Source organism: Dasypus novemcinctus, chromosome 2, assembly GCF_030445035.2.
Source record: "Dasypus novemcinctus isolate mDasNov1 chromosome 2, mDasNov1.1.hap2, whole genome shotgun sequence".
Classification (NCBI taxonomy): domain Eukaryota; kingdom Metazoa; phylum Chordata; class Mammalia; order Cingulata; family Dasypodidae; genus Dasypus; species Dasypus novemcinctus.
The window spans coordinates 148,249,831-148,270,440 of NC_080674.1; the positions used below are offsets into that span (position 1 = coordinate 148,249,831).

Genomic DNA, 20,610 nt, shown 5'->3' on the forward strand with positions numbered 1-20,610 from the left:
GAAATGAGGCAGCAGACTTGGACCAGTGGTTAGGGCTTCCGTCTACCACATGGGAGGTCCACGGTTCAAACCCCGGGCGTCCTTGACCCATGTGGAGCTGGCCCATGTGCAGTGCTGATGCATGCAAGGAGTGCCGTGCCACACAGGGGTGTCCCCCACGTAGGGGAGCCCTACACGCAAGGAGTGCACCCCGTAAGGAGAGCCGCCCAGCACAAAAGAAAGTGCAGCCTGCCCAGGAATGGTGCTGCACATACGGAGAACTGACACAACAAGATGATGCAACAACAACAACAAAAAAGAAACACAGATTCCTGTGCCGCTGACAACAACAAAAGGGGACAAAGAAGATGCAGCAAACAGACACAGAGAACAGACAACAGGGGTGGGGGGGAAGGGGAGAGAAATAAATAAATAAATAAATCTTTTAAAAAAAGAAGAAATGAAGCCAGGATGCATATGACAACATGGATGAACCTTAAGGAGTGAAATAAGCCAGACACAAAAGGACAAATATTGTATGGTCTTACTAATAAGAACTAAATATGATGAGTAAACTCATGGAGTTAACCTTTAAAGTATAGGCTACTTGGAGATAGAATGTGGGTTGAGAAGGAGGAGCTGATGCTAAATGTATATAGAATGTTTAATGAGAGGGACTGTATTATGTGGGGAAATGGTTAGAGTTCATGGTAATACTCACAGTGAGTATAATCAACACTGCTGATTTATAAATGTGATTGCAACTAATAGGGATCATCTAAAGAGGTTAACGTCAGTTGAAAGAAAGCTAGAGGATAATCTAGGGATTGTATAACATAGTGATTTCGGTGATAGATGATGACTGTGGTTTATAGCACCAATACAAGAATGTTCCTCTATTACAACATGTTAAGAATATGGAGAAACATGGGAAAATATAACTAAGACAACATATAGACTACAGTTAACAGTAATATTGTAATATTTTTAACAGCAATGGCAAAGAAATATAGTTATCAATGCTAAGGGTAAATATGGTGGTGTTTAAGGAGGTTGGGATTTTTCCTTTTGAAGTAATAAAAATGTTCTGAAATGGACTGAGCTGATGACAGCACAACTGTGTGATGAAACCGAGAGCCACTGAGTGTACACTTTGGATGGGCTGTACAAGGCAGATGATTATATAAAGCAGCAAACACTTTACAGAATGATAGACTACAGTTAACAGTACAAACATGAGAGCAATCTCTCATGAACTATAACAAACATATAATACTAATACATGGTGTTAATAGGAAGGCTTATGGAAGAATACATCAAATCTAAGCTATGGACTATAGATAGCAGTAATATTATGACAATGTTCTTTCCTCATTTGTAACAACCAAGTCACAACAATGTAAGGTGGTGGTGGGGCAATGCATGTTAATCCTGCATGGTATGCATGACTGTTTTGTTAACTTACAACTTCTCAAATAAAAAATTTAAAAATGAAGAATTTCCAAAAAAAAGGTAATAACATATGCTGCCATTTATTTGAAACATCTAAAATAGTCAAATATATAGATACAGAAAGATCAGCGTTTGCTAGGTTCAGAGAGGGTGGGGTTGGAGGAAAATGGAGAGTGATTGCTAAAAGGTACAAGTTTCTTTTTCAGGTAATGAAAATTTGGTGATAAATGCACAACTCTGAATATACTAAAAATCACTGAATTGTACACTTTAAATGGGTGAATTTCATGGTATATGAATTAAATCCCAATAAACTATTTAAAAAAATTTAAGGGGTGAAAAAAAGATACACCATGCAAATACTAATCAGAAGAAAGCTGGAGTGGATGTATTAATATGAGACAAAATTGACTTCAGAAAAAGGAGTTTTAAGCAAGGACAAAAAGTGACATCATATAATAATAAAAAGGTCAATTCATAAAAGAGACATAATAATCCTAAATATGAATGTTCAAAACAGCAGAACTTCAAAATTCATGAAAAAAACTGACAAAATTGAAAGAAAAAATAGACACACCTACAATTATAGTGTGAGACTTCAACACTCTTCTTTAAGTAATCAACAGAATAAGCACACAGAAAATCAATAAGGAAATAGAACAGATATCAGGCATTATCAACCATTTGACCTAACTGATATTTCTAGAACACTCCATCCAACAAAAGAATTCACATTCTTTTCAAGTACACAATAACTAACAAAGACCATAATCTGCACCATAAAACAAATATCAACATATTTAAAAGAACTGAAAACATACAAGCATTATCGGAGATCATAACAAAATTATACCAAAGGGGAGCAGGTGTAGCTAAATGGTCTGTCTGCCTGCTTCCCATGTATAAGATCCTGGTTTCAATGCCCAATACCTCCTATAAATACATAAATAAACAAACAAATAAATAAACAGTTGGAAATTAAACAACACATTTCAAATAACCCATAAGCCAAAGAGGAAGTCACAAGGGACAAAGGAAAATATTTTTAATTGAATGAAAATAAAAATATATCAAAATTTGTGGGACACATCTAAAGTAGTTTTTGAAAGGAAATATGTAGTATTAAATGCTTGTATCAGCAAACAAGAAAGATTTAGAACCAATAATCTATGCATACACTCTAAAAAACAAAAAAGAGCAAATTAAACCCAAAGCAAGAAGAAATAATAAAGAGCAGAAATCAGCGAAATTGAAAATTAAAAATAGAGAAAAAAAAGAACTAGCAAGGCAGTCTTTGAAAAACCAAAAATACTGATAAACTGCTAGCCAAAAAGGATCAAGGAAAAAAGAATACACAAATTACCAATACCAGGAATAAAAGACATCAATACAGACTCTACAGTAATTAAAAGTATAAAAAGAAAATATAAAGAAAAACTTCATGCAAATAAATGTGAGAACTTAGATGAAATATACAAATTCTTCTGAAAGACACAAGGCTTACTCAAGAAGAAACAGATAACCAGAATAGTCTAGTGTCTATTAAAGCGAATGAATATATTTTTTAAAACTTTCTACAAAGAAAACTCCAGGTTCAGATGGCTTCACTGGTGAATTTTATCAAATATTTAAAAGTAAAATAATACAATAATAAACACAACCTATGCAAACTCTTCCAGAAAATAGAAGAGAACACTTCCAAATTACTTCTTGAGGCCAACATTACCCTGATTCCAAACCCAGACAAAGCCATTACAGGGTGGGGGTAGGGTGGGGGTGTGGGGACTACAAACTAATGGGTTTCATAAATAATGTAACAATGTATTAGCAAATTAAATCTAATAATACATTTAAAAAAACAATACATCATGACCAAGTGAGATTTTATCCCAGAATATAAAGTTGGTTTAACACTAGAAAATAAATCAGTGTAATTCATATCAACAGACTAAAAAGGAAACCATACATTCATCACATCACAATAGAAGCTAAAAATGTATCTGACAAAATCCAAGCAAAAGGGAGAAAAAAAAAAAACCTTTCAGCAAAATAAGAATAGAAGGGAACTTCCTTAAACTGATAAAGGGCACTGGCATCTACAAAACACCTAGCTATCACTCTGAATGATGATGATAAATGATTTCACTCTAAGATAGGAACAAGCCAAGGATGTCTGCTCTCCCAGTTTAGCATTATACTGGAAGCACTACCCCATGCAATAAGGTAAGAAAAAAATAAAAGGCATATAGACTAAAAAGAAAGAAAATTGGCTTTGCTTGCAAATGTCATAATTACCTACACAGAAAACTCAACAAAAAATTTGCCAAAAAACTACTAAACTAATGAATGACATGAGTTTTACAAAGTAACACAATATAAAATCAATATACAAAAATAAATCTCTACATTCAGTGTCCTGACCATGGTAGTTGATATACAAATCTACACAGATATACACAACCATAAATGAATACAAGTAAAACTGGGGAAATCTGAATAAGATCAATTATATCAATGTCAATATCTCGATTATGATATTATATCATAATTTTGAAAAATGTTACTATTGGGGAAAACAGGGCAAAGTATAAAAGGGAATCTATTATTTCTTACAACTGCATGTGAATTTACAATTATCTTAATAAAAATTTCCATTAAAAAATCACTTTCTAGCATAAAGATAGATATACAGACCAATGAAATAGGACTGGGAGTCCAGAACATATAACTAGGGCGAAATGATTTACAAGAATGCCAGGCACATTCAAAAGAGAAAGAATGGTATGAAGTTGGACCTCTACCTCACACCCTATACAAAAATTAACTCAAAATGGATCAACTACCTAAATATAAAAGCTAAAACCATAAAACTCTTAAAAGGAAATATAGGGGGAAATATTTATGACCTTGGTTGGCATTGGATTCTTAGATATGACACCAAAAGCATGAGCAACAGAAGGAAAAATAGATAAATGAGACTTCATCAAACTTACAAACTTTTGTGCATTAAAGGGCATTATCAAGAAAGTGGGAGGCGAACTTGGCCCAGTGGTTAGGGCGTCCATCTACCACATGGGAGGTCCATGGTTCAAACCCTGGGCCTCCTTGACCCTGTGGAGCTGGCCCATACGCAGTGCTAACACGCGCAAGGAGTGCCCTGCCACGCAGGGGTGTTCCCCACGTAGAGTAGCCCCACACACAAGGAGTGTGCCCCGTAAGGAGAGCTACCCAGAGCGAAAGAAAGTTCAGCCTGCCCAGGAATGGTGCCACACACACGGAGAGCTAACACAACAAGATGACGCAACAAAAAGAAACACAGATTACCGTGCCGCTGACAACAACAGAAGCAGACAAAGAAGACGCAGCAAATAAACACAGAGAACAGACAACCGGGGTGGGGGGGAAGGGGAGAGAAATAAATAAAATAAATAAATCTTTAAAAAAAAAAAAAAAAGAAAGTGAAAAGAAAACCTACATAATAGGAGAAAATAGTTGTGAATCATATATCTGATAAAGGTTTAATATCCACAATCTATAAAGAAACTCTATAACTCAACAACAAAAAGACAATCCAATAAAACAAAGGCAAAAGACTTGAATAGATATTTCTCCAAAGAAGGTATACAAATGGCCAAAAAACACATAAAAGGTTCCTGAGCATCATTAGCTGCTAGGGAAGTGCAGATCAAAACCACAATGAGATACCACTTCACATCCACTAGAGTGTCTACTATTAAAAAAACAAAAATGAAAAGTAACAGGTGTTGGAGAGGATACGGAGAAATAGGAATACTTAGTCATTGTCAGTGGGAAAGTAAATGATGGTGCAGCCGCTATGGAAGACAATTTGGCAGTCCCTCAGAAAGCTAAGTATAGAATTACATATGATCCAGCAATCCCACTTTCAAGTATTTACTCAAAAGAATTAAAGCAGGGACTCAGACATTTACACACTGATACTCAAAGTGTCATTACTCACTATTGGCCAAGAGCTGGAAGCAACTCAAGTGTCCATCAACTAATGAATGGATAAAGAAAATGTGGTATACACATACAATGGAATATTATTCAGCATTAAAAAGGAAGTTCTGATATATGCGACAACATGGATAACCCTTGAAGGCATTACGTTGAGTGAAATAGGCTACACACAAAAGAACAAATATTAAAGAATCTCACTGATATGAAATAATTAGAATAAGCAAATTCTTAGAGCTAGAATCTAGAATATAGATTACCAGGGGCTGGATTGGGGGTAGGAAATGGGGAATTAATACTAAATTGTACAGAATTTCTATTTGGGTTGATTGTAAAGTTTTGGAAATGGATGGTAGGGATGGTAGCACAACATTGTGAGTGTAATTAACAACACTGAATTACATACATGAATTTGGTTAAAAAGGTAAATTTTAGATCATATATGTTACTAAAATAAAAATTAAAAGATAAAACATAGGACTGCACAACATAGCAAACCCTATTGTAAATGATGGACTATAGTTAAGAGTAGAATCATAAAAATGTTCTTTCATGAATTATAACCAAAAAAAGTACTACTGGAATAGGGGTTTAATATAGAAATAAGAATTTATATGAATGTGGAAGTAACTGGGGGTATGAAAGTTGGGACAGCTATAGTCAGAAGACAGGACTTCAACCTGAAGCTTGACTAGAAAAGCAGTTGTTCATAGGGAAATCTGAGAAGCTGTCATGTCTAGTTGCCAAAGTGGTATCATAAAGTGGGAGCCCACAGAAAGGTCTATAAGGTCCCCAGGTCTGAAGAAGCATCTTCATTTCACTTGCGTGGACTCCCAAAAATAGCAGCCTCCACTTACTTCCTTTTTACCTTCCAAATCTCCCAAGTTCCTCTCATTGGCATACTCTAACTTAGAAATAATCAGAAAAGGAATCTGGAAAATGTAGTTCCCAGTCTCAAACAGATGCTTCTACAGTAGTGGTAGTGCCAAACTGACAAAAGATACCACTTTGACGCCAGGTGTGAAAATACATCTGTTCCCTGGTCGAGCCAATTATAATCTTAAAATTAAAAAAAATAATAATAAATTGGCATAGAATTTGTTGGGGTTGATGGAAAAGTTTTGGTAATGTATGGTGGTGATAGCAACACACCATTGTGAATGTAACTAATAACACTGAATTGTATATCTGAATGGGGTTAAAGGAGGAAATTAAAGGTCGTGAATATGTTACTAAAATTTAAAAAAAAAATTTTTTAATCTTCCAACCCAGGGAAAAAAGAAAAAGGACATTATTGGAACAACTGAAAATATTGGAATATGGACTATATGCTTTATATCAACATTAAATTTCTCTTTTTTCCTTAGTATTAAATTTCTTAATCTTGTTGATAGCTATATTTAAGGAGGTTACATAGTGAGTGTCTTTGTTCCCAGGAAATGAACCTGGAATTGTAAAGTGTTAGAGGACCATGATGAATGCAATCTACTCTCAAATATTTAGATAAAAGATAAATGATTAGATAGATGGATGGATGATATTATAGATAGAGAAAGAAAAAAATACAATGAATGTTGCAAAATACCAAAGATTAGTAAATCTGGGTGTCTGGATGAGAGGGTATACTAGTCAAAGGGGTGCCAATGTAAAGTACCAGAAATCTGTTGGCTTTTATAAAGGGCTATTTATTTGGGGTAGGAGCTTACAGTTACAAGGCCCTAAGAGTCCAACTCAGGGTACCATAAGAGGTACTTTCTCACCAAATATCTGTAGCCACATGTTGAAGCAAGATGGTGGGCATGTCTGTAAGGATTCCTTCTTCCTCTTCAGGTTCCATGGTCCCAGCTTCTTCCAATCTTAGCTATAGACTGGCATGAGGGTCATCTCGCAAGGCTTCTCAGCTGCTCTGTTCTCTTCAGCTATAAACTATCAGGTTCATCTCTCTTCCCAAGGACTCTGCCATGTCTAATGAGCTCTCTCTCTTCCTCTGTGTTCCTCTTCTCTGTGAATCAACTGCTGTGTTCTTGATTAAGCATCATTTATATAGCCCACCAAAGGAGGTGGGAACTCAACCCTGCAAGCCCTAATGACATGGTACACATGTGTATATGGGCTGGGGGAAAGAGGAAATGGGAATTTATTCCTTAATTGGTACAGAGTTTCTGTTTGGAGTGACAAAGTTTTGGTATTGTATGATGGTAAGCAGTTGAATAAAGAGTAAATGTAATTTAATGTCACTACATTTTACAAGGTTTAAATGACAAATTTTACACTATATATACATATATGCATCACAATAAATTTTTTCACAATAAATTTTTATAAAAAATAAAGTTCTATATCCTAACAATGAACGATCAGAAATTGAAAAAAAATTTATGATAGCATCAAAAAACATGAAATACCTAGGAATATATCTAACAAAATACATGTAAAATTTATATGTTGGAAACTACAAAGCATTAAGGGAAAAGGAAAAAATACCCCCCACAAAAATGGAAACATACTGAAGTCACTGATGACATGACTTTATATTGTTACATGTCAATTTTACAAAAATTCATATATGGAGCCATGTAATCCCAGTCAAACTCCCAGTAAGCTTTTACTGAGAAATCAACAAATTGATTCTAAAATTTATATGGAAAAGCAAAGGATCTAGAATGACTACAATTATGAAAAAAGAATAAAGTATTAATAGAAGGACTGACGACAGTACCTGATCTCAAGACTTACCATAAAGTCCTTTTTTTTTTTTTATTAATTTTATTTATTTCTCTCCCCTTTCCACCCCCCATTGTCTGCTCTCTTGCATCCATTTGCTGCATGTTCTTCTGTGCCCACTTGCATTCTCAGCAGCACCAGAAATCTGTGTCTCTTTTTGTTGTGTCATCTTGCTGCATCAGCTCTCCGTGTGTGTGGTGCCACTCCTGGGCAGGCTGCACTATTTTCCGTGTGGGGTGGAAAAGAAATAAATAAATCTTTAAAAAATAATAATAATCAAGCCACATGGTATTGGCAAAACGCTGACATATAGATCAATGGAACAGAAGAAAGCAGTCCAGAAATAGATTCATACATAGAGGCCAATTGAGTTTTTTGTTTTTTGTTTTTTTTAGGAGGTACTGGGGATTGAACCCAGGACCTCATACATGGGAAGCAGGCACTCAGCCACTGAGCTATATCCATTCCCCTCAATCGAATTTTTTACTTTTTATTTTTTGAGGTACCAGGGGCTGAAGACTGAAATGGGAATGAAGGAAATTTGTGAAGTGATGTAAATAATCTGTATCTTGATTGTGGTGATAATTACTAACAGTATGCATTTGTTGAAACAAAAAATTAAATAATTTAAAAGGGTAAATTGTACTATACTTAAATTATAATTTAAAGATAAAAGCCGGAGGGCGGGTGGGGAAGGCTCACCGGTGAGATCCAGAGGCAAGGCTTGCGCGCCCACCCCCGCCCTGGCCCCCAGTGCCCACCCAGTAGGCCCTGACCAGCCATGGTCAAAGCCATCCTCATCTTCAACAACCACAGGAAGCCGTGGCTCTCCAAGTTCTACCAGTCCTACAGTGAAGATACACAACAACAAATCATCAGGGAGACTTTCCATTTGGTATCTAAAAGAGATGAAAATGTTTGTAATTTCCTAGAAGGAGGACTGTTAATAGGAGGATCTGACAACAAATTGATTTATAGACATTATACTTTGTCTTCTGTGTGGATTCTTCAGAAAGTGAACTTGGCATTTTAGATCTAACTCAAGTATTTGTGGAAATATTGGACAAGTGTTTTGAGAATGTCTGTGAACTGGATTTAATTTTCCATGTAGAAAAGGTTCACAATATTCTTGCAGAAATGGTGATGGGGGAATAGTACTGGAGACCAAAATGAATGAGACAGTTACACATGATGCACCAAGTAAACTGGAGAAATCTGAGGCTGGCTTAGCAGGAGCTCCAGCCCGTGCTGTATCTGCTGTAAAGAATATGAATCTTCCTGAGATCCCAAGAAATATTAACATTGGCGACATCAGTATAAAAGTGCCAAACCTGCCTTCTTTTAAATAACATTAAAAAGGCTATTCCCAGCTAAAATCCAGGGGAAAAGGTCATTTAAGTTTACCAGGCAGTTGTTTACCAAAAATAAAGGAGGAGAGTCTTTAACTTTTGCTCTTGGATTAAAGTCAAGGTACTGTATAGAAGTTGTATAAAATCAGTATGTGAAATTCAATGTTGTTTTTCTTGCGCAATGATTTTAAAGAAATTAAGTAGTTTCAGTATGATTTTTTTTTTCTTTTCTAAATTGCATTCCTATGGCCACCTAAGGCATGCCTCTGTGTATTGGCTACTACGGTATTTTAAAAAGTGCTTGAGACATTTCTTTATGTACAACCAAAAATGTTAATGTTTTGTATGAGTCACAAGTGCAGCATTCCTTAATTCTTCCTTTTTGTCACACTAGTTATTTAAAGAACCATTTATGTATTGCATGAAAACATTATGAAACTTTTCTCTTAATTTGAATAAACTCCAAGGTAACTGGACTTCTAAAGCACCTTTCTGTTTGCCTGATATCTACTTTAGCAAATAATTTTTTTTTACACCTTCTGTCTCAACAAAGTAAATAAAAGTATATTTTATCACTGTTAAAAAAAATAAAATAAAATAAAGATAAAAGCCTACAAACAACAGTCAACAAATGGCTCTGCTCCCAACAAAAGAGAAATAATAGATCACTTCTAAAATGACTTTAACATAAATACACTTAAGTCTCAAAGTGGCTAAGGAAAAGAATATCCATTATTTTAAATTATGAAATCGAATTGAGCACACATGAATCAAGAATAATTGATAACAGAAAGAATCAAATTCTGGAAAATTTTTTTAAATGAGAGAATTCTAACTGAAATGGAAAGATGTCAATATATTAAGTGAAAAACCTAATTTAAATATCAGATGTATCATTTCATTTTCAAGATGAAAAAATATTTGATAAAGTACAAAATGATTTACACAAAGATGCCATCAAGTTAACCCTGGATCAACTAGTTAGTAAATTTGTTGTTTCTCATGGGGATGGGCAGAAGAAACAATTCTGAAAACATTTTACATGCATCATGTATTCTGGGGTTAAATAAGTAAGTAAATGGATGGTGGATGGTAGGAGGCAGTTCCTCACTGTAAGAAAGGGAAGATATAGATAAGTAAGAAAGGAAGGCTAGAACTAATTCTATGCGATTAGATGATTGAATGAGAGTCTGAATCATCAGTATAAACTCATATTTAGTTTAATATACATATACAGCTACACATAGGAACAACTATAGATATGTATATACACAAAAGTTAATACGTACATATATACTTAGCTCTATCCATTGAGAGGGTCTAGAAACAGTGACACCTCGGCAGCAACAAACAAACCCAGCACACAGATCTTGGCCCTAAATATCATTCTTCAATAAAAGGAATCTGGGCTTCTTAGAATAATGGTTGACTCTAGGGCTGAAGCAGGAAAAATGAGTCTGCTGAATCTTGAAGTACCAACAAGTAAAGAAGTGCTAAAAAAATTTTTAAATTAAAATAAAATTTTAAAAAAGGTTGGAAATACATGAAAGGGCACAGGTGATAACCTGAAAGAGCTCCCAATGGTGAAAGCTGGAACAATTTGAATAACAAAATAAATGATGTAATATTAGATTATAATATAGCTCCTGAACCTGCCACACCTCAGGCAAAAGAAATCTATAGAACACAGTATGTTCAATCTTAATTCTGAGGGAGCCTGCTGCATCTTTGTTCTATACTATCTATGTTCCCACCTCATCAACTACTGTATCTCTAAATCCCTCCTTCCTTTTTCTCCTCTAGTGACCATACTGAAAGCATTATGCAAGGTTCTGTCAAGCTCTCTCTATCCAAAGTTCCTCAGAGAACTCATTCATTTTTAAGGTTTCAACTGGGCTAATAACCCCCAAAATAACTCCTACTGCCTGCACTACGTCCAGCATAGTCTAATGGCCTTTTCTATTTATATGCTCCATATTTCCTCAAGTTCAGTGTGTCCAAAATTAATCTCATTTTATCTATGTATCCCACCATTCCCTACAAGCAGTTACCCATTTCCATCAATGATATATCACTGCTTGCCTACTCACCTAAATCCAAACTTGCATATATTCTCTTTGTCCCCTATATCTCCAATTTATCAAGACTTGTTACTTTCTTTCATACCAACCCTCTTCCTATCCATTTCACTCCCACTACCTTAATTTTCGTTCTCATTACCATACTCCAGAATTACTTCAATAACTTCCTACCCGTACTCCCTGATTAGACTCTTCCCTAATTAGGGATGAATTCACCTTACATATATTATGAGTAGCTCTTATGTTATTAGTCCCCAATTGTTGGTCACAGTAATGACTTCTGGTGATTTTAGCAGAGCTACTGGTTGATTACCAAATATCCATTCCACTTTCTTTGTTAACAGAGCTCAATTTTGTCTGGGTAACCTCTAATTTCCCAAGTGATTTGGGGAAGTGAATCCTGGGGTGAATCTTCACTGGTCTTACCCAGTCATGACAGTCCCATCTCCCAAACATTTGCCTTAGTTCTTGTCATGAGATGTGAGGGATGGCACACTGGAAGACTTCTGGGAAGGACTTCTTTGCTTCTAAAACGGTAACACCATAGAACATGGCACTTTCTAACTCTGGATATTGTCATATCTAAATGAAACTCTTAGAACTCCTGCAGCTGACCTAAGGATGAAGCTGGCAAACACAGGGAGGAGGGCAGAGACAAGAGTACTAGAGGAAGTGGAACTGAAATCAACATGGAGGGCGGTGAACTTGGCCCTGTGGTTAGGGCGTCCATCTACCACATGGGAGGTTTGCGGTTCAAACCCCGGGCCTTCTTGACTAGTGTGGAGCTGGCCCACGCGCAGTGCTAACACGTGCAAGGAGTGCCCTGCCATGCAGGGGTGTCCCCCACGTAGGGGAGTCCCACGCGCAAGGAGTGTGCCCTGTAAGGAGAGCCGCCCAGCGCAAAAGAAAGTGCAGCCTGCCCAGGAATGGTGCTGCACACACAGAGAGCTGACACAAGATGACGCAACAGAAAGAAACACAGATTCCCGTGCCACTGACAACAACAGAAATGGACAAAGAAGATGCAGCAAACAGACACAGAGAACAGACAACCGGGGTGGGGTGGGAGGGGAGAGAAATAAATAAATAAATAAATCTTTAAAAAAAAAAATCCAACATGGAGTCCCTGAGAAGGCCCTACCTAATACAACATGGCTAAATCTAGGAATCATTATGTTCAGTGAAAGAAGCCACAAAAACGAAGAACAATTACCTTTATATGAAGTTCTAGAAGAGGCAAGATTAATCAATCTACAGTGATAGAAACCAGGACAGAGGATGCCTGAAACAAGGGTTTATAGGAGAGGAGGACTGACTTAGAAGAGACAAGAACGAATTTTCTAGGATGATAAAACATTCATATCTTAATTAGGGTGGTAGTTAAATTTGTCAAAATTCACCCAACTTTAACTCTTAAAATGAATGCATTTTATTATATGTAAGCTATATCTCAATAAAACAGATTTAAGAAATCTAGATATTAGTACTATCATATGCCAGGTGGTATTAAGTGCCACAGAGAAAAATAAAGCCATTAAAATAAGAAAGTACAAGAGGCAGGTAGGTGGGAGTGGGGGTATAAATTGAAATAGGAAACGAAAACCATCACTTATCCCTGTGGCTAAGAACAGCATCCTTACCCCATTCTTAAGGTGAACAGCATCAGTAAAACCCATGGCTGACAGTGGCCAACTGAGAGCGGAACAGGCAAACTTTCCCCCTGGGAGGAGGAAGGATGCGGCAGAGGGCTGAGTGTGATTTCTCTTCAGTGAGTTTGGACAGTAGGGCTCAGCTTTGAATCATGGCTCTAGCCAGCCCAGAAACACAAGTAAGTGAAGGTTGAAAAAGATACCTCCGTGGGAAGATCCCCCAAAGAGCACCACCTGCTGGCAGGCCAGGGGAGTGAAAGAAGTAAAAAAGCTTTTTGAATTGGGAAAACTTTTTCTAGTTCCTCCAGGTGTACAGTTAGATCTTCAATTTAAGCTTGTTCTTTTTTTTTTCTTTTTTTAGTTACTGGAGCTGGGGATTGAAACTGGGACCTCATATGTGGGAAGGTGGCGCTCAAGCCCTGCTGCGCTATGTTGGCTCCCCTGAGTGGGTTTTTCCATTTGTTTGCTTGTTGTTTTTTTAGAAGGCACTGGGGACCAAAGCCAGGGCCTCCCATTTAGGAAGCAGGCGCTCAACCGCTTGAGCCACATCCACTCCCCTCATTCTTCTTTTTCAATGTAAGCATTGAGGGCTATAAATTTCCCTCTCAACACTACCTTTGCAGTGTCCTATAGGTTTTGATATGCTGAATTCTTTTGCAATTTCTTCTTTAACCCACTGATCATTTAAGAGTGTGTTGTTTAATCTCCATATATTCATGAATTTTCCCTTTTTCCATCCATTATTGATTTCTGGCTTCATTCCATTATGATCAGAGAAAGTGTTTTGTATAATTTCAATTTTTTTTAATTTATTGAGACTTGTGACATATGGTCTATCTTGGAGAAGGATCCATGAGCACTTGAACAGAATGTATATCCTGCTGTTTGGGGTTGCAATGTCTATAGATATCTGTTAGATCTAATTCATTTACCATATTATTCATCCTGTTTCTTTAATTATCCTCTGACCAGATGTTCTATCCAATACCAAGAGTGATATATTGAAGTCTCCTCATGTATCTTGGGGCACTCAGGTTAGGTGCATAAATATTTAGTATAGTAATTTCCTCTTGGTCAACTGCCCCCTTTATTAATATATAATGACCCTCTTCACCCCTTATAACAGTTTTGCATTTAAAAATCTATTTTGGGGGAAGCAGCTATGGCTCAAGCAGTTGAGTTCCAGTTTACCATATGAAGGACCCAGGTTCAATCCCCAAAACCTCCTGGTATAAAAAAATTTTTTAAAGTGTCCCAGACCTGCGCGGTGAGGCACTAGCCCCCTCATGGCGAAGCAACACATCAAAAAAACGATGACACAATCAGATAGAAAAAAAAAAATCTATTTTGGGGAGCAGATGTGGCTCAAGCTGTTAAGCACCTGGTTACCACATGGGAGGTCCCAAGTTCAGTCCCTAGTGCCTCCTAAAATAAAAAACACAACTCAGGGGAGCTGATGTGGCTCAGTGGTTGAGCATCAGCTTCCCACATATGAAGTCCCAGGTTCACCCTGGCCCCGGTACCTCAAAAAAAAATAATAATCTATTTTGTCTGATATTAGTATCTCTACCTCAACTCTTTTTTGGCTCCTATTTCCATGGGGTATCTTTTTCCAACCTTCTACTTTTTAACATGGTTGTGTATTCACATCTGAGATGAGTCTACTGTAGACAACACATAGACGGTTCATACTTTTCCATCCATTCTATATCTTTGTTTTTTGATTGGGGAGTTCAATCCATTAACATTCACTGTTATTACTGTAAAGGCATTACTTACTTTATTTTGTCCCTTGAATTTCTGTTGTCATGTCATACTTTTGTATTTTTACACATTAATTTATCCTTCCTAATAATTTTCATTTCTACACTCTTCTCCAAGTCTTTAACTCCTGTTTTTTCCTTTCAGGCTGCAGCACTCCCTTTGGTATCTCTTGTAATTCTGGTCTTTTGGTTACATCTTCTATCGTATTTAAACTCACCCTCATTTTTGAAGGACAGTTTTGCCAGATACAGAGTTCTCGGCTGGTAGTTTTTATCTTCCAATATCTTAAATACATCATACCACTTTTTTCTCTCCTCCATGGTTTCCAATAAGAGGTTGGCGCTTAATCATTTTTTTTAAGATTGATTTTATTTATTTCTCTCCCCTCCCCCCCCCCACCCTCCTGAGCTGTCTGCTTTCTGCATCCATTCACTGTGTGTTCTTCTGTGTTTGCTTGCATTCTTGTCAGTGGCACCGGGAATCTGTGTCTCTTTTTGTTGCATAATCTTGCTGCGTCAGCATTCCATGTGTGCACCCCCACTCCCTGGCAGGCTGCAATTTTTTTTGTGCAGGGTGGCTCTCCTTACAGGGCGCACTCCTTGTGCATGGGGCTCCCCTACATGGGGAACACCTCTGTACGGCAGAGCACTCCTTGCACGCATCAGCACTGCGCATGGCCTAGCTTCACCAAGATGGGTCAAGAGGCCCTGGGTTTGAACCTTGGACATCCCATGTGGTAGGTGGATGCTCTATTCATTGAGCCAAATCCACTTCCTGGCACTTAATCTTATAGAGGTTCCCTTGTATGTGATGCTTTGCTTTTCTCTTGCTGCTCTCAGAATCCTCTCTTTCTGATGTTTGTCATTCTGAATAGCAGGTGTTACGGGGTAGGTCTACTTGGATTTATTTTGTTTGGGTGTATTGTCCTTCTTGGATATTGATATTTATGTCTTTCATAAGGGTTGGGAAGTTTTCAGTCATTGTTTCCTCAAATGTACTTTCTGACCCCTTTCCGTTCTCTTATTCTTCTGGGACACTGATAATGTGTATGTTTGTGCATTTTCCATTGTCATTCAATTCCCTGAGACGCTGGTCCAGGTCTCCTCTTTTTGTTCTCCTGTCTTTTCCAGCTCAGATGTTTATCTTCAAAATTGCTAACTGTGTCTTCAAGCAATTCAAACCTATTATGTACGTTTAATGTATTTTTAATCTCATCTACTGTGTCTTTCATTCCCATGAGGTCTGTTACTTTTCTTTGAAGGCTTTCAAATTGTTCTTTATGCTTAACCAGTGTCTTCTTAATATCCTTTATCTCTTTAGTCATATATTCTTTCAATTCTTTGAATTGATTTAGGAGAGTTGTGTGATTATCACTGATTGTCTTAAATCCTGTATCTCTTCGAGATATTTGGTTTGTTCTTTTGGCTGGGCCATCTCTTCCTGTTTATTAGTGTGGCTTATAATTTTTTACTTATGTCTAGATATCTGATTATGTTGGTGAATTTACTTTGATGGCCAATTTCTTTCTCTTGCCTATCGATTTTTGTTTTGGTGTGGTTTGGTTTTTTAAAAAGATTTATTTATTTTTCCCCTTTCCCCTCCTCCCACCCTGTTGTTTTTGCTGTCTATGTTGTCTTCTCTTCTCATTTTCTCTCCTCAAGGATTCACCAGGATTTGATCCTGGAGACCTCTGATGGGGAGAAAGGTTCCCTGTCAATTTTGCCACCTCAGTTCCTGGTTTCTGCTGTTCTTCGCCTTGACTCTCCCCTTGTCTCTCTTTTGATGCATCATCTTGCTGTGTGACTCACTTGCACAAGCACTGGCTCACCATGCAGGCACTCACACAGGCACTGGCTCACCATGTGGGCATTTGCGCTCACCACACAGGCACTCATGTGGGCACTGGCTCACCACGTGGGCATGTTTTCACTTCTTCCTTTTCACCAGGAGGTCCCAGGGATCGAACCCGGGTCCTCCCATATGGCAGGAGGAAGCTCTATCACTTCTGCCACAACCACTTCCCTTGCCTATTGTTTTTTTGGTGTTTATTTTTCACTCTTTTTGCTATTGCTTCAACTTATTCTAAGTCTTAAAAATTGCCCAGCTTAAGTTATGAAAATCAGGCCAGGAACTCACTAACAGGGCATAGATTTTTTTCCCAGGAGTGAGAGCACAGAGAGAACCAAAAGCAGTTTTTTGTGTGTGCAATTTCCAGACCGGTCAGCAGACGGCACTCAATCGGTGCACCTTTTCACAGAAGTGTTTTATTCTCTGCTTTCCTGTTTGGTGTGATTCGGAGACCTTAGCTTTGTTAGACTTACAGGAAAGATGGGTGCAAAGGAAGTAGTAATTGAGGGATAGGCTAACCATCAGAGTTTCCATGTTGACTATACACATAATACATAGAGAATGCACATAGCCCACGCATGTGTGAAATCTGGTTTTGTGTTATGATTTTTTATCACACTTCATCTGTAGAGACATCCAGACACTGAAGCATAGGGAAAGAAGACAGGAATAGCTATTCAGAAGGAAATGATTGGGTGAGACATGTGTCAGGAGAGGGCTACCTTATCCTTTGGGGATATTGCCCAAGGAGAAATAGTTCCTCTGAACGGTGAGAAATTTCTGCTGCTCCTTTCCTCAGAAATTTGGGGGATTTTATTTAAGTGGCTGGTTTCCTGGTAATTTGTTCCTGGGAAATGGTTTATAAAGTAGAGAGACAGTACCCTAGAATTTGAGTAAACTCCCAAGTACCATCAAAGATGTGACCAATATCTCCATGGCCTGGACCTCTATAAGATTAAGTGCCAGGAAGTAGATTTGGCTCAATGAATAGAGCATCCACCTACTATCAACTCAGGGGGGTGGGGCGGAGGGGAGAGAAATAAATAAAATCAATCTTAAAAAAAATGATTAACCGCCAACCTCTTATTGGAAACCATGGAGGAGAGAAAAAAGTGGTATGATGTATTTAAGATATTGGAAGATAAAAACTGCCAGCCGAGAACTCTGTATCTGGCAAAACTGTCCTTCAAAAATGAGGGTGAGTTTAAATACGATAGAAGATGTAACCAAAAGACCAGAATTACAAGAGATACCAAAGGGAGTGCTGCAGCCTGAAAGGAAAAAACAGGAGTTAAAGACTTGGAGAAGAGTGTAGAAATGAAAATTATTAGGAAGGATAAATTAATGTGTAAAAATACAAAAGTATGACATGACAACAGAAATTCAAGGGACAAAATAAAGTAAGTAATGCCTTTACAGTAATAACAGTGAATGTTAATGGATTGAACTCCCCAATCAAAAAACAAAGATATAGAATGGATGGAAAAGTATGAGACTTGGAGGCTTGGACATGAAATTGCTACTTCCAGTTGCCCCTTTGCTCACGTCCTTAGCTGCCTACCAGTACAGAAGCTAATGATATTAGATACACTTTTGCATCAGTATGGGTTTAGGTAACTACTGACTTCCAGGTGACTCTTCTTTATTCATAAAGGTTCAGCAGCAGGAAGCGGACTTGGCCCAGCGGTTAGGGCGTCAGTCTATCAAATGGGAGGTCCGCGGTTCAAACTCTGGGACTCCTTGACCCATGTGCAGCTGGCCCATGTGCAGTGCTGATGCACCCAAGGAGTGTTGTGCCACGCAGGGGTGTCCCCCACAAAGGGGAGCCCCATGTGCAAGGAGTGCGCCCCATAAGGAGAGGCACCCAGCGTAAAAGAAAGTTCAGCCTGACCAGAAATGGTGCCACACACCTGGAGAGCTGACACAATAAGTGACACAACAAAAAGAAACACAGATTCCCGTGCCACTGACAACAACAGAAGCGGACAAAGAAGAACACACAGCAGATAGACACAGAGAACAGACAACTGGGAAGGTGGGGGGAAGGGGAAAGAAATTAAATAAATAAAATCTTGAAAAAAAAAAGATTCAACACTTAGTTTCTTGCATTTCCTCTTACTCTATTCTGTCAAAATCCTTGGTACTTTTGTTATGGACACAGATGATTCTTCCATAGCCTAATCTCTCATCTCCTTGGCCCTCACATTTCGGCCACCCATTCTAATAATCATACAAAAGACCTTATAACTTCACTTTCACCATTATATAAATATAAGAATACAATTTTTTATTTTTATATAATTTTGGACATATCAAAGAAACTTGCAAAAAAAGTTTAAAGTATACACTTCACCCAGATTCCTCCCAAATTAACATTTTACCACATTTGTTTTATCATTTAGTCTCTCTCTGAAAAGTTAAAGAGTAATTTACATATACACCACTTACCCTCTCTAAAAACTTTGGTATGGGGAAACGGACTTTGGCCCAGTGGTTAGGGCGTCCGTCTACCACATGGGAGGTCCGCGGTTCAAACCCCGGGCCTCCTTGACCCGTGTGGAGCTGGCCATGCGCAGCGCTGATGCGCGCAAGGAGTGCCATGCCACGCAAGGGTGTCCCCCGCGTAGGAGAGCCCCACGCACAAGGAGTGCACCCATAAGGAGAGCCGCCCAGCGTGAAAAGAAAGAGCAGCCTGCCGAGGAATGGCGCCGCCCACACTTCCCGTGCCGCTGACGACAACAGAAGTGGACAAAGAAACAAGACGCAGCAAATAGACACCAAGAACAGACAACCGGGGGAGGGGGGGGTAATTAAATAAATAAATAAATCTTTAAAAAAAAAAAAACAAAAAACTTTGGTATGTACGTCATAAAATCATGGACATTCTTTCATTAGTTCTTAATTTCAGGAAATACCATTGATCTAATACTATTATCTAATCTATTGGCTTTATGCAAATTTCACCAACTGTTTTACTAATGGCCTTTATTTGGTTTATAATCCAAGACTGCATAGTGAATTTAATTGTCATGTCTCTTTAGTCTCCTTTAATCTGAAAAAGTTACCCAAGATTTTGTTTTTTTTTTGTTTTTGTTTTTTAACACCATGGAACTTTATTTTTAAAAACAACTAAACCATAAACTTTATATTGATTTCACTAGTTTTTCTGCTCATGTCCTTTTTTCTATTCTAGGGTCCCATTCAGGATCCCACATTGCATTTATTCATTATTTCTCATTAGTCTCCCCCACTCTGTAACAGTGCTTCATTCTTTGTCTTTTATGACCTTAATACTTTAGAAGAGCACTGGACAAGTATTTAATACAATGTCTCTTATCGTGTCTGATGATTTCTTATGATCATACTGTAGTTATAGTTTTTTTGTTTGTTTTTTTAAGATTTATTTTTATTTATTTCTCTCCCCTTCCCACCCTTCCCAGTTGTCTGCTCTCTGTGTCCATTTGCTGTGTGTTCTTCTGTGACCGCTTCTATCCTTATCAGCAGCACAAGGAATCTGTGTTTTTTTGTTGCATCATCTTGTTGGGTCAGCTCTCTGTGTGTGCAGCACCATGCCTGCGCAGGCTGCACTTTCTTTCGCGCTGGGTGGCTCCCCTTACAGGGCACACTCCTTGCGCATGGGGCTTCCCTACATGGGGGACACCCCTGCATGGCATGGCACTCCTTGCGCGCATCAGCACTGCACATGGGCCAGCTCCACACAGGTCAAGGAGGCCTGGGGTTTGGACCGCGGACCTCCCATTTGGTAGGCAGATGCCCTATCCATTG

At 38.1% G+C, this 20,610-nt stretch overlaps 1 protein-coding gene and 1 pseudogene across 2 annotated transcripts in view; one reads left to right on the top strand and one right to left on the bottom strand.

Annotated features, from left to right (window-relative positions):
- PFDN1 (prefoldin subunit 1) overlaps positions 1–20,610 on the bottom strand; it is an 84,495-nt gene that overhangs the window by 35,911 nt on the left and 27,974 nt on the right. The gene's annotated exons all lie outside the window — the stretch shown is intronic.
- LOC131274306 (AP-3 complex subunit sigma-1 pseudogene) lies at positions 8,890–9,723 on the top strand (annotated as a pseudogene).